General features: G+C 46.3%; 14 non-coding genes and 12 pseudogenes across 14 annotated transcripts; all 26 read left to right on the forward strand.

The window, feature by feature from the left end:
* The first annotated feature begins 235 nt into the window (after positions 1 to 235).
* Positions 236 to 344, forward strand: LOC138496105 (5S ribosomal RNA; annotated as a pseudogene).
* Positions 345 to 450: 106 nt separating this feature from the next.
* Positions 451 to 559, forward strand: LOC138495046 (5S ribosomal RNA; annotated as a pseudogene).
* A 106-nt stretch (positions 560 to 665) lies between these two features.
* Positions 666 to 774, forward strand: LOC138495411 (5S ribosomal RNA; annotated as a pseudogene).
* Positions 775 to 880: 106 nt separating this feature from the next.
* On the forward strand, positions 881 to 999 carry LOC138493961 (5S ribosomal RNA). The gene has a single exon (XR_011276935.1). It is a non-coding gene; the product is annotated as a 5S ribosomal RNA (ribosomal RNA).
* A 106-nt stretch (positions 1,000 to 1,105) lies between these two features.
* Positions 1,106 to 1,214, forward strand: LOC138495414 (5S ribosomal RNA; annotated as a pseudogene).
* Positions 1,215 to 1,320: 106 nt separating this feature from the next.
* On the forward strand, positions 1,321 to 1,439 carry LOC138493415 (5S ribosomal RNA). Its single transcript, XR_011276440.1, has one exon. It is a non-coding gene; the product is annotated as a 5S ribosomal RNA (ribosomal RNA).
* A 680-nt stretch (positions 1,440 to 2,119) lies between these two features.
* LOC138495345 (5S ribosomal RNA) lies at positions 2,120 to 2,228 on the forward strand (annotated as a pseudogene).
* A 106-nt stretch (positions 2,229 to 2,334) lies between these two features.
* On the forward strand, positions 2,335 to 2,453 carry LOC138494215 (5S ribosomal RNA). The gene has a single exon (XR_011277165.1). It is a non-coding gene; the product is annotated as a 5S ribosomal RNA (ribosomal RNA).
* Positions 2,454 to 3,132: 679 nt separating this feature from the next.
* On the forward strand, positions 3,133 to 3,251 carry LOC138493973 (5S ribosomal RNA). Its single transcript, XR_011276946.1, has one exon. It is a non-coding gene; the product is annotated as a 5S ribosomal RNA (ribosomal RNA).
* Positions 3,252 to 3,357: 106 nt separating this feature from the next.
* LOC138493687 (5S ribosomal RNA) lies at positions 3,358 to 3,476 on the forward strand. The gene has a single exon (XR_011276687.1). It is a non-coding gene; the product is annotated as a 5S ribosomal RNA (ribosomal RNA).
* Positions 3,477 to 4,155: 679 nt separating this feature from the next.
* LOC138493850 (5S ribosomal RNA) lies at positions 4,156 to 4,274 on the forward strand. Its single transcript, XR_011276835.1, has one exon. It is a non-coding gene; the product is annotated as a 5S ribosomal RNA (ribosomal RNA).
* Positions 4,275 to 4,380: 106 nt separating this feature from the next.
* LOC138493688 (5S ribosomal RNA) lies at positions 4,381 to 4,499 on the forward strand. Its single transcript, XR_011276688.1, has one exon. It is a non-coding gene; the product is annotated as a 5S ribosomal RNA (ribosomal RNA).
* Positions 4,500 to 5,178: 679 nt separating this feature from the next.
* LOC138494788 (5S ribosomal RNA) lies at positions 5,179 to 5,298 on the forward strand (annotated as a pseudogene).
* Positions 5,299 to 5,404: 106 nt separating this feature from the next.
* On the forward strand, positions 5,405 to 5,523 carry LOC138493985 (5S ribosomal RNA). The gene has a single exon (XR_011276957.1). It is a non-coding gene; the product is annotated as a 5S ribosomal RNA (ribosomal RNA).
* Positions 5,524 to 5,629: 106 nt separating this feature from the next.
* Positions 5,630 to 5,748, forward strand: LOC138494426 (5S ribosomal RNA). Its single transcript, XR_011277357.1, has one exon. It is a non-coding gene; the product is annotated as a 5S ribosomal RNA (ribosomal RNA).
* A 464-nt stretch (positions 5,749 to 6,212) lies between these two features.
* Positions 6,213 to 6,331, forward strand: LOC138495169 (5S ribosomal RNA; annotated as a pseudogene).
* Positions 6,332 to 6,437: 106 nt separating this feature from the next.
* LOC138493997 (5S ribosomal RNA) lies at positions 6,438 to 6,556 on the forward strand. Its single transcript, XR_011276968.1, has one exon. It is a non-coding gene; the product is annotated as a 5S ribosomal RNA (ribosomal RNA).
* Positions 6,557 to 6,662: 106 nt separating this feature from the next.
* LOC138494789 (5S ribosomal RNA) lies at positions 6,663 to 6,782 on the forward strand (annotated as a pseudogene).
* A 106-nt stretch (positions 6,783 to 6,888) lies between these two features.
* On the forward strand, positions 6,889 to 7,007 carry LOC138493592 (5S ribosomal RNA). Its single transcript, XR_011276601.1, has one exon. It is a non-coding gene; the product is annotated as a 5S ribosomal RNA (ribosomal RNA).
* A 106-nt stretch (positions 7,008 to 7,113) lies between these two features.
* Positions 7,114 to 7,232, forward strand: LOC138493839 (5S ribosomal RNA). Its single transcript, XR_011276825.1, has one exon. It is a non-coding gene; the product is annotated as a 5S ribosomal RNA (ribosomal RNA).
* A 464-nt stretch (positions 7,233 to 7,696) lies between these two features.
* On the forward strand, positions 7,697 to 7,805 carry LOC138496106 (5S ribosomal RNA; annotated as a pseudogene).
* Positions 7,806 to 7,911: 106 nt separating this feature from the next.
* Positions 7,912 to 8,020, forward strand: LOC138495048 (5S ribosomal RNA; annotated as a pseudogene).
* A 106-nt stretch (positions 8,021 to 8,126) lies between these two features.
* On the forward strand, positions 8,127 to 8,235 carry LOC138495415 (5S ribosomal RNA; annotated as a pseudogene).
* A 106-nt stretch (positions 8,236 to 8,341) lies between these two features.
* Positions 8,342 to 8,460, forward strand: LOC138494009 (5S ribosomal RNA). Its single transcript, XR_011276979.1, has one exon. It is a non-coding gene; the product is annotated as a 5S ribosomal RNA (ribosomal RNA).
* Positions 8,461 to 8,566: 106 nt separating this feature from the next.
* LOC138495416 (5S ribosomal RNA) lies at positions 8,567 to 8,675 on the forward strand (annotated as a pseudogene).
* A 106-nt stretch (positions 8,676 to 8,781) lies between these two features.
* Positions 8,782 to 8,900, forward strand: LOC138493416 (5S ribosomal RNA). Its single transcript, XR_011276441.1, has one exon. It is a non-coding gene; the product is annotated as a 5S ribosomal RNA (ribosomal RNA).
* The last annotated feature ends 435 nt before the right edge of the window (positions 8,901 to 9,335 follow it).

Here is a 9,335-nt window from a genome sequence, read left to right on the forward strand (position 1 = left end):
GAAAGAAAGCCATGGTTGTGTTGGTTGTTCTCTCCAACTCCCTGCAACAGAAACAGGATGGATGGAGTAAAGTTATCCTACCAGACATAGGAGTCCTGAATGGGCCCACAAGTCTTATATATCTCGCCTGATCGAGCCTGATCGGGTGATGAGCGTGGTATCATGTTGCAAGTGGCTTTATGGCTTAGTTTACTAACTGTAAATGCATAAGAGTAATACTCTTAGCATTTCTCAATTTTAGGGCTACACCACAATGAATGCGCCCGATCTCGGAAGCTAAGCAGTTTCGGGCCTAGTTAGTACCTGGGTGGGAGACCGCCTGGGAATACCAGGTGCTGTAGGCTTTTTTGTGCTCCATGTTCAGGCAGTGAGCCATTTCTCAATTGGCTTTCAAAACTGCATGGTCTAGCCAACTAGATGCTTAAAGGTACAAATCTCAGAAGGCCCAGAGCCTACGGCCACACCACACTGAATGCGTCTGATCTCAGAAGCTAAGCAGTGTCGGGCCTAGTTAGTACCTGGATGGGAGACCGCCTGGGAATACCAGGTGCTGTAGGCTTTTTTGTGCTCCATGTTCAGGCAGTGAGCCATTTCTCAATTGGCTTTCAAAACTGCATGGTCTAGCCAACTAGATGCTTAAAGGTACAAATCTCAGAAGGCCCAGAGCCTACGGCCACACCACACTGAATGCGTCTGATCTCAGAAGCAAAGCAGTGTCGGGCCTAGTTAATACCTGGATGGGAGACCGCCTGGGAATACCAGGTGCTGTAGGCTTTTTTGTGCTCCATGTTCAGGCAGTGAGCCATTTCTCAATTGGCTTTCAAAACTGCATGGTCTAGCCAACTAGATGCTTAAAGGTACAAATCTCAGAAAGCCCAGAGCCTACGGCCACACCACACTGAATGCGCCTGATCTCGTCTGATCTCAGAAGCTAAGCAGTGTCGGGCCTAGTTAGTACCTGGATGGGAGACCGCCTGGGAATACCAGGTGCTGTAGGCTTTTTTGTGCTCCATGTTCAGGCAGTGAGCCATTTCTCAATTGGCTTTCAAAACTGCATGGTCTAGCCAACTAGATGCTTAAAGGTACAAATCTCAGAAGGCACAGAGCCTACGGCCACACCACACTGAATGCGTCTGATCTCAGAAGCAAAGCAGTGTCGGGCCTAGTTAATACCTGGATGGGAGACCGCCTGGGAATACCAGGTGCTGTAGGCTTTTTTGTGCTCCATGTTCAGGCAGTGAGCCATTTCTCAATTGGCTTTCAAAACTGCATGGTCTAGCCAACTAGATGCTTAAAGGTACAAATCTCAGAAAGCCCAGAGCCTACGGCCACACCACACTGAATGTGCCTGATCTCGTCTGATCTCAGAAGCTAAGCAGTGTCGGGCCTAGTTAGTACCTGGATGGGAGACCGCCTGGGAATACCAGGTGCTGTAGGCTTTTTTTGTGCTCTATGATTAGTAATTGTGCCACTTCTCAATTTCTTTTTAAATTTGCTTATGATTCCAAAATAAATGTATCCCTTTTAATAGCGGAAATGTTGGACAACAACATGAGGGCTGGCGCTACCTATTTACATAAAATTAACATACGGGTAGTGTGTTCATGGGTAATAAATCTACCTTCACATGTAATGCAGTTCAGAGAATATTGAGTCCATAAAGAGTCTTGAAAGAAAGCCATGGTTGTGTTGGTTGTTCTCTCCAACTCCCTGCAACAGAAACAGGATGGATGGAGTAAAGTTATCCTACCAGACATAGGAGTCCTGAATGGGCCCACAAGTCTTATATATCTCGCCTGATCGAGCCTGATCGGGTGATGAGCGTGGTATCATGTTGCAAGTGGCTTTATGGCTTAGCTTACTAACTGTAAATGCATAAGAGTAATACTCTTCGCATTTCTCAATTTTAGTGCTACACCACAATGAATGCGCCCGATCTCGGAAGCTAAGCAGTTTCGGGCCTAGTTAGTACCTGGATGGGAGACCGCCTGGGAATACCAGGTGCTGTAGGCTTTTTTGTGCTCCATGTTCAGGCAGTGAGCCATTTCTCAATTGGCTTTCAAAACTGCATGGTCTAGCCAACTAGATGCTTAAAGGTACAAATCTCAGAAGGCTCAGAGCCTACGGCCACACCACACTGAATGCGTCTGATCTCAGAAGCTAAGCAGTGTCAGGCCTAGTAAGTACCTGGATGGGAGACCGCCTGGGAATACCAGGTGCTGTAGGCTTTTTTGTGCTCCATGTTCAGGCAGTGAGCCATTTCTCAATTGGCTTTCAAAACTGCATGGTCTAGCCAACTAGATGCTTAAAGGTACAAATCTCAGAAGGCCCAGAGCCTACAGCCACACCACACTGAATGCGCCTGATCTCATCTGATCTCAGATGCTAAGCAGTGTCGGGCCTAGTTAGTACCTGGATGGGAGACCGCCTGGGAATACCAGGTTCTGTAGGCTTTTTTGTGCGCTATGATTAGTAATTGTGCCAATTCTCAATTTCTTTTTAAATTTGCTTATGATTCCAAAATAAATGTATCCCTTTTAATAGCGGAAATGTTGGACAACAACATGAGGGCTGGCGCTACCTATTTACATAAAATTAGCATACGGGTAGTGTGTTCATGGGTAATAAATCTACCTTCACATGTAATGCAGTTCAGAGAATATTGAGTCCATAAAGAGTCTTGAAAGAAAGCCATGGTTGTGTTGGTTGTTCTCTCCAACTCCCTGCAACAGAAACAGGATGGATGGAGTAAAGTTATCCTACCAGACATAGGAGTCCTGAATGGGCCCACAAGTCTTATATATCTCGCCTGATCGAGCCTGATCGGGTGATGAGCGTGGTATCATGTTGCAAGTGGCTTTATGGCTTAGCTTACTAACTGTAAATGCATAAGAGTAATACTCTTCGCATTTCTCAATTTTAGTGCTACACCACAATGAATGCGCCCGATCTCGGAAGCTAAGCAGTTTCGGGCCTAGTTAGTACCTGGATGGGAGACCGCCTGGGAATACCAGGTGCTGTAGGCTTTTTTGTGCTCCATGTTCAGGCAGTGAGCCATTTCTCAATTGGCTTTCAAAACTGCATGGTCTAGCCAACTAGATGCTTAAAGGTACAAATCTCAGAAGGCCCAGAGCCTACGGCCACACCACACTGAATGCGCCTGATCTCGTCTGATCTCAGAAGCTAAGCAGTGTCGGGCCTAGTTAGTACCTGGATGGGAGACCGCCTGGGAATACCAGGTGCTGTAGGCTTTTTTGTGCTCCATGTTCAGGCAGTGAGCCATTTCTCAATTGGCTTTCAAAACTGCATGGTCTAGCCAACTAGATGCTTAAAGGTACAAATCTCAGAAGGCCCAGAGCCTACAGCCACACCACACTGAATGCGCCTGATCTCATCTGATCTCAGAAGCTAAGCAGTGTCGGGCCTAGTTAGTACCTGGATGGGAGACCGCCTGGGAATACCAGGTTCTGTAGGCTTTTTTGTGCGCTATGATTAGTAATTGTGCCAATTCTCAATTTCTTTTTAAATTTGCTTATGATTCCAAAATAAATGTATCCCTTTTAATAGCGGAAATGTTGGACAACAACATGAGGGCTGGCGCTACCTATTTACATAAAATTAACATACGGGTAGTGTGTTCATGGGTAATAAATCTACCTTCACATGTAATGCAGTTCAGAGAATATTGAGTCCATAAAGAGTCTTGAAAGAAAGCCATGGTTGTGTTGGTTGTTCTCTCCAACTCCCTGCAACAGAAACAGGATGGATGGAGTAAAGTTATCCTACCAGACATAGGAGTCCTGAATGGGCCCACAAGTCTTATATATCTCGCCTGATCGAGCCTGATCGGGTGATGAGCGTGGTATCATGTTGCAAGTGGCTTTATGGCTTAGCTTACTAACTGTAAATGCATAAGAGTAATACTCTTCGCATTTCTCAATTTTAGTGCTACACCACAATGAATGCGCCCGATCTCGGAAGCTAAGCAGTTTCGGGCCTAGTTAGTACCTGGATGGGAGACCGCCTGGGAATACCAGGTGCTGTAGGCTTTTTTGTGCTCCATGTTCAGGCAGTGAGCCATTTCTCAATTGGCTTTCAAAACTGCATGGTCTAGCCAACTAGATGCTTAAAGGTACAAATCTCAGAAGGCCCAGAGCCTACGGCCACACCACACTGAATGCGCCTGATCTCGTCTGATCTCAGAAGCTAAGCAGTGTCGGGCCGAGTTAGTACCTGGATGGGAGACCGCCTGGGAATACCAGGTGCTGTAGGCTTTTTTGTGCTCCATGTTCAGGCAGTGAGCCATTTCTCAATTGGCTTTCAAAACTGCATGGTCTAGCCAACTAGATGCTTAAAGGTACAAATCTCAGAAGGCCCAGAGCCTACAGCCACACCACACTGAATGCGCCTGATCTCATCTGATCTCAGAAGCTAAGCAGTGTCGGGCCTAGTTAGTACCTGGATGGGAGACCGCCTGGGAATACCAGGTTCTGTAGGCTTTTTTGTGCGCTATGATTAGTAATTGTGCCAATTCTCAATTTCTTTTTAAATTTGCTTATGATTCCAAAATAAATGTATCCCTTTTAATAGCGGAAATGTTGGACAACAACATGAGGGCTGGCGCTACCTATTTACATAATATTAACATACGGGTAGTGTGTTCATGGGTAATAAATCTACCTTCACATGTAATGCAGTTCAGAGAATATTGAGTCCATAAAGAGTCTTGAAAGAAAGCCATGGTTGTGTTGGTTGTTCTCTCCAACTCCCTGCAACAGAAACAGGATGGATGGAGTAAAGTTATTCTACCAGACATAGGAGTCCTGAATGGGCCCACAAGTCTTATATATCTCGCCTGATCGAGCCTGATCGGGTGATGAGCGTGGTATCATGTTGCAAGTGGCTTTATGGCTTAGCTTACTAACTGTAAATGCATAAGAGTAATACTCTTAGCATTTCTCAATTTTAGGGCTACACCACAATGAATGCGTCCGATCTCGGAAGCTAAGCAGTTTCGGGCCTAGTTAGTACCTGGATGGGAGACCGCCTGGGAATACCAGGTGCTGTAGGCTTTTTTGTGCTCCATGTTCAGGCAGTGAGCCATTTCTCAATTGGCTTTCAAAACTGCATGGTCTAGCCAACTAGATGCTTAAAGGTACAAATCTCAGAAAGCCCAGAGCCTACGGCCACACCACAGTGAATGCGCCAGATCTCGTCTGATCTCATGAAGCTAAGCAGTGTCGGGCCTAGTTAGTACCTGAATGGGAGACCGCCTGGGAATACCAGGTGCTGTAGGCTTTTTTGTGCTCCATGTTCAGGCAGTGAGCCATTTCTCAATTGGCTTTCAAAACTGCATGGTCTAGCCAACTAGATGCTTAAAGGTACAAATCTCAGAAGGCCCAGAGCCTACGGCCACACCACACTGAATGCGCCTGATCTCGTCTGATCTCAGAAGCTAAGCAGTGTCGGGCCTAGTTAGTACCTGGATGGGAGACCGCCTGGGAATACCAGGTGCTGTAGGCTTTTTTGTGCTCCATGTTCAGGCAGTGAGCCATTTCTCAATTGGCTTTCAAAACTGCATGGTCTAGCCAACTAGATGCTTAAAGGTACAAATCTCAGAAGGCCCAGAGCCTACGGCCACACCACACTGAATGCGCCTGATCTCGTCTGATCTCAGAAGCTAAGCAGTGTCAGGCCTAGTTAGTACCTGGATGGGAGACCGCCTGGGAATACCAGGTTCTGTAGGCTTTTTTGTGCTCTATGATTAGTAATTGTGCCACTTCTCAATTTCTTTTTAAATTTGCTTATGATTCCAAAATAAATGTATCCCTTTTAATAGCGGAAATGTTGGACAACAACATGAGGGCTGGCGCTACCTATTTACATAAAATTAACATACGGGTAGTGTGTTCATGGGTAATAAATCTACCTTCACATGTAATGCAGTTCAGAGAATATTGAGTCCATAAAGAGTCTTGAAAGAAAGCCATGGTTGTGTTGGTTGTTCTCTCCAACTCCCTGCAACAGAAACAGGATGGATGGAGTAAAGTTATCCTACCAGACATAGGAGTCCTGAATGGGCCCACAAGTCTTATATATCTCGCCTGATCGAGCCTGATCGGGTGATGAGCGTGGTATCATGTTGCAAGTGGCTTTATGGCTTAGCTTACTAACTGTAAATGCATAAGAGTAATAATCTTAGCATTTCTCAATTTTAGGGCCACACCACAATGAATGCGCCAGATCTCGTCTGATCTCAGAAGCTAAGCAGTTTCGGGCCTAGTTAGTACCTGGATGGGAGACCGCCTGGGAATACCAGGTGCTGTAGGCTTTTTTGTGCTCCATGTTCAGGCAGTGAGCCATTTCTCAATTGGCTTTCAAAACTGCATGGTCTAGCCAACTAGATGCTTAAAGGTACAAATCTCAGAAGGCCCCGAGCCTACGGCCACACCACACTGAATGCGCCTGATCTCGTCTGATCTCAGAAGCTAAGCAGTGTCGGGCCTAGTTAGTACCTGGATGGGAGACCGCCTGGGAATACCAGGTGCTGTAGGCTTTTTTGTGCTCCATGTTCAGGCAGTGAGCCATTTCTCAATTGGCTTTCAAAACTGCATGGTCTAGCCAACTAGATGCTTAAAGGTACAAATCTCAGAAAGCCCAGAGCCTACGGCCACACCACAGTGAATGCGCCAGATCTCGTCTGATCTCATGAAGCTAAGCAGTGTCGGGCCTAGTTAGTACCTGAATGGGAGACCGCCTGGGAATACCAGGTGCTGTAGGCTTTTTTGTGCTCCATGTTCAGGCAGTGAGCCATTTCTCAATTGGCTTTCAAAACTGCATGGTCTAGCCAACTAGATGCTTAAAGGTACAAATCTCAGAAGGCCCAGAGCCTACGGCCACACCACACTGAATGCGCCTGATCTCGTCTGATCTCAGAAGCTAAGCAGTGTCGGGCCTAGTTAGTACATGGATGGGAGACCGCCTGGGAATACCAGGTGCTGTAGGCTTTTTTGTGCTCCATGTTCAGGCAGTGAGCCATTTCTCAATTGGCTTTCAAAACTGCATGGTCTAGCCAACTAGATGCTTAAAGGTACAAATCTCAGAAGGCCCAGAGCCTACGGCCACACCACACTGAATGCGCCTGATCTCGTCTGATCTCAGAAGCTAAGCAGTGTCGGGCCTAGTTAGTACCTGGATGGGAGACCGCCTGGGAATACCAGGTTCTGTAGGCTTTTTTGTGCTCTATGATTAGTAATTGTGCCACTTCTCAATTTCTTTTTAAATTTGCTTATGATTCCAAAATAAATGTATCCCTTTTAATAGCGGAAATGTTGGACAACAACATGAGGGCTGGCGCTACCTATTTACATAAAATTAACATACGGGTAGTGTGTTCATGGGTAATAAATCTACCTTCACATGTAATGCAGTTCAGAGAATATTGAGTCCATAAAGAGTCTTGAAAGAAAGCCATGGTTGTGTTGGTTGTTCTCTCCAACTCCCTGCAACAGAAACAGGATGGATGGAGTAAAGTTATCCTACCAGACATAGGAGTCCTGAATGGGCCCACAAGTCTTATATATCTCGCCTGATCGAGCCTGATCGGGTGATGAGCGTGGTATCATGTTGCAAGTGGCTTTATGGCTTAGTTTACTAACTGTAAATGCATAAGAGTAATACTCTTAGCATTTCTCAATTTTAGGGCTACACCACAATGAATGCGCCCGATCTCGGAAGCTAAGCAGTTTCGGGCCTAGTTAGTACCTGGGTGGGAGACCGCCTGGGAATACCAGGTGCTGTAGGCTTTTTTGTGCTCCATGTTCAGGCAGTGAGCCATTTCTCAATTGGCTTTCAAAACTGCATGGTCTAGCCAACTAGATGCTTAAAGGTACAAATCTCAGAAGGCCCAGAGCCTACGGCCACACCACACTGAATGCGTCTGATCTCAGAAGCTAAGCAGTGTCGGGCCTAGTTAGTACCTGGATGGGAGACCGCCTGGGAATACCAGGTGCTGTAGGCTTTTTTGTGCTCCATGTTCAGGCAGTGAGCCATTTCTCAATTGGCTTTCAAAACTGCATGGTCTAGCCAACTAGATGCTTAAAGGTACAAATCTCAGAAGGCCCAGAGCCTACGGCCACACCACACTGAATGCGTCTGATCTCAGAAGCAAAGCAGTGTCGGGCCTAGTTAATACCTGGATGGGAGACCGCCTGGGAATACCAGGTGCTGTAGGCTTTTTTGTGCTCCATGTTCAGGCAGGGAGCCATTTCTCAATTGGCTTTCAAAACTGCATGGTCTAGCCAACTAGATGCTTAAAGGTACAAATCTCAGAAAGCCCAGAGCCTACGGCCACACCACACTGAATGCGCCTGATCTCGTCTGATCTCAGAAGCTAAGCAGTGTCGGGCCTAGTTAGTACCTGGATGGGAGACCGCCTGGGAATACCAGGTGCTGTAGGCTTTTTTGTGCTCCATGTTCAGGCAGTGAGCCATTTCTCAATTGGCTTTCAAAACTGCATGGTCTAGCCAACTAGATGCTTAAAGGTACAAATCTCAGAAGGCACAGAGCCTACGGCCACACCACACTGAATGCGTCTGATCTCAGAAGCAAAGCAGTGTCGGGCCTAGTTAATACCTGGATGGGAGACCGCCTGGGAATACCAGGTGCTGTAGGCTTTTTTGTGCTCCATGTTCAGGCAGTGAGCCATTTCTCAATTGGCTTTCAAAACTGCATGGTCTAGCCAACTAGATGCTTAAAGGTACAAATCTCAGAAAGCCCAGAGCCTACGGCCACACCACACTGAATGTGCCTGATCTCGTCTGATCTCAGAAGCTAAGCAGTGTCGGGCCTAGTTAGTACCTGGATGGGAGACCGCCTGGGAATACCAGGTGCTGTAGGCTTTTTTTGTGCTCTATGATTAGTAATTGTGCCACTTCTCAATTTCTTTTTAAATTTGCTTATGATTCCAAAATAAATGTATCCCTTTTAATAGCGGAAATGTTGGACAACAACATGAGGGCTGGCGCTACCTATTTACATAAAATTAACATACGGGTAGTGTGTTCATGGGTAATAAATCTACCTTCACATGTAATGCAGTTCAGAGAATATTGAGTCCATAAAGAGTCTTGAAAGAAAGCCATGGTTGTGTTGGTTGTTCTCTCCAACTCCCTGCAACAGAAACAGGATGGATGGAGTAAAGTTATCCTACCAGACATAGGAGTCCTGAATGGGCCCACAAGTCTTATATATCTCGCCTGATCGAGCCTGATCGGGTGATGAGCGTGGTATCATGTTGCAAGTGGCTTTATGGCTTAGCTTACTAACTGTAAATG

The sequence above is a fragment of the Ambystoma mexicanum genome, chromosome 10, assembly GCF_040938575.1.
Source record: "Ambystoma mexicanum isolate Mex_15411 chromosome 10, UKY_AmexF1_1, whole genome shotgun sequence".
Taxonomy (NCBI): Eukaryota; Metazoa; Chordata; class Amphibia; order Caudata; family Ambystomatidae; genus Ambystoma; species Ambystoma mexicanum.